This window comes from Cyprinodon variegatus, unplaced genomic scaffold (assembly GCF_000732505.1).
Source record: "Cyprinodon variegatus isolate N-32 unplaced genomic scaffold, C_variegatus-1.0 Scaffold163, whole genome shotgun sequence".
NCBI lineage: Eukaryota > Metazoa > Chordata > Actinopteri > Cyprinodontiformes > Cyprinodontidae > Cyprinodon > Cyprinodon variegatus.
This window is the reverse complement of record NW_015150616.1, coordinates 923,791-926,259: the sequence shown is the minus strand read 5'-3', so window position 1 is coordinate 926,259 and position 2,469 is coordinate 923,791. Positions and strand designations below refer to the sequence as shown.

Genomic DNA, 2,469 nt, shown 5'->3' with positions numbered 1-2,469 from the left:
TAAAGTTAGAATTCTGAGATTAAAGTTAGGATTCTGAGATTAAAGTCAGACTTCTGAGATTAAAGTTAGAATTCTGAGATTAAAGTTAGGATTCTGAGATTAAAGTCAGACTTCTGAGATTAAAGTTAGAATTCTGAGATTAAAGTTAGGATTCTGAGATTAAAGTCAGACTTCTGAGATTAAAGTTAGAATCCTGAGATTAAAGTTAAAATTCTGAGATTAAAGTTAGAATTCTGAGATTAAAGTCAGACTACTGAGATTAAAGTCAGACTTCTGAGATTAAAGTTAGAATCCTGAGATTAAAGTTAAAATTCTAAGATTAAAGTTAAAATTCTGAGATTGAAGTCAGAATTCTGAGATTAAAGTTAAAATTCTGAGATTAAAGTCAGAATTCTGAGATTTAAGTCAGACTTCTTAGATTAAAGTCAGAATTCTGAGATTAAAGTCAGACTTCTCAGATTAAAGTCAGACTTCTGAAATTAAAGTTAGAATTCTGAGATTAAAGTTAAAATTCTGAGATTAAAGTCAGACTTCTGAGATTAAAGTCTTTTTTTTCCATATTAAACTGAAATAAAAGTAAAAAAAATCTGTTTTGTTTTTTTGTTTTGTTTTTCTCAGTATCCCTAACGCTCTTCCGTAGATTAGTGATGTTCTGGCTGATTGTGGTTTCTTAGTATCCCGGGTTGTTTTGACAGAAAGTAGTTCTATTCCCAGTCATGATGGGTCAAACCTGTTCCAAACAAAGACACTTTCTGTATCGGGATGACAAAAAAAAATTTACAAACAGGTGATTCACACAGGAAGCAAACACCAAAATAAACAAATAAACGCAGCAACTGACATAAGCTTTGTATTACAAATCCAAACAGAAAAAAACGGTTAATTAAGAGCGGATAGAATAAGGGACTATTTTGGGTGGAAATCAGAAAAGGAAAAAACACGCAGGCAAAGTTTGATGGCGCCTCCCTCCCTCCTTCCTTCCCTCCAGACCCGAGGCAACAGTGGAGCCTTTCAGGTGAACCATCGAGGCCACAGAAACCATTCCACTGAAACAACTCCTCCATTAAACCGGTGTCCTGTTAACGGACACTACCGCACACAAACTGTCATCAAAGATGTGAGAACAAGTTAGAGCTTCAACTTACCAGCTAATGAGGAGCCTAACTGCTGTTTCTGATGTCTCCCCCCGAACTGCCGCTCACTTCCGGTCCGGAGACAAGGCTGTTAAAGCGTTATTAGCGTTTCGGAGCAGAGCAGCAGATGTAAAGCAGCAGAGAAGAGGTTTTCCAGGAACTGCGGAGAGAGAAACGGCTGCAGGGTGGAGTCCAAAGGAATCTGTTGAACACACCCATCCACCCACAGAGGGAGCCACGGGGCCTCCTGTCGCTCCAACCAGTAAAGGACCCAGTCTGGGTTACCCCTCTTTATCAAACAACAATCATATTCTGCATCTTTATACTTCTTTTCTAGTAATTTCCATCATTATAAGCAGAGGCTTTGAATTTAGCTGATGTGACTCACCACCCAGGGTGTAGCTCCACTAGGGGGCGACAGAAGCTCTCCCTTAGCAGGTTATCTGTGGTTTCCTCTTACTTCAAATTGAAAAACTCACACGAAGAGAAAAGACAATTAGGAGAAATTTATTGATTCAATTACTTGTCTTTGGCACTCAGACATCAGCAGGAATCACAGGGCTGAATGTTGTTTGATATGTATGAACAGGAGTAAAGAATAGGGCTGTTTCCCCCCAGGCCTGAAACTGGTGGAGGAGTGGAGATGATGTAGACAGTCAGTCTGTAGACTGCTGGTTAGCGAGACGGTCTGCTGAGCTTTATGGGGAGATCCAGTGGATTGCGTCAGCTGATACGAGGTTTACTCAGGGACCTGGAGGATGGAAGTCCAGTTGGATAACACAGGTTTAGAGAACCTGTCCATGATGAGCAAGCATGAAGCAACAGTGGAGAGGAAAAACTCCCCCTTGGGAAGAAACCGTTGGCAGAACCAGGCTCAACATGGCGATCTTCTGCCAGACTAGTTGAGATGAGACAGGGAACGCAGTAAGAGTCTGGGAGGAATGACACTCTGATGAATCTTTAGCTACGATGGTGGAGGAGGGGCTGGAGGTGGGTTGAAACTGTGTCATCTGAATGAAGTCACAGCGAATCCGCCGGCTGCCCACAGGAGCAGACAGGTGCTTATCGAAGACCTTTTAAGATGAACTTTGGATGCTGATTGGCTTTCATGGAGGTGTGGTTCAAAGCTGATTGGCTGTGTCGCAGGTGGATGTAGGAAAACAATGAGTTTCTTCAGTTGAACTTCCACCTAGACTCCATTTCAAAATAAGGTATCTTCGGCTTTATCAAGTCTTTAAGAGAGGCAGCTGCAGCATTGTGACTTGAACCTTTGATGTCATTTATATATATGTATATTATATATATATATATATATATATATATATATATATATATA

At 40.5% G+C, this 2,469-nt stretch overlaps 1 protein-coding gene across 1 annotated transcript in view; it reads right to left on the bottom strand.

The window, feature by feature from the left end:
- The window catches only part of tmbim1 (transmembrane BAX inhibitor motif containing 1), a 26,577-nt gene extending 25,226 nt beyond the window's left edge, over positions 1-1,351 (bottom strand). Inside the window, exon 1 of the mRNA XM_015378071.1 lies at positions 1,146-1,351. The gene's annotated coding sequence lies outside the window, so the exon portion shown is untranslated. The remainder of the gene's footprint in view (positions 1-1,145) is intronic.
- Between the last annotated feature and the right edge of the window lie 1,118 nt (positions 1,352-2,469).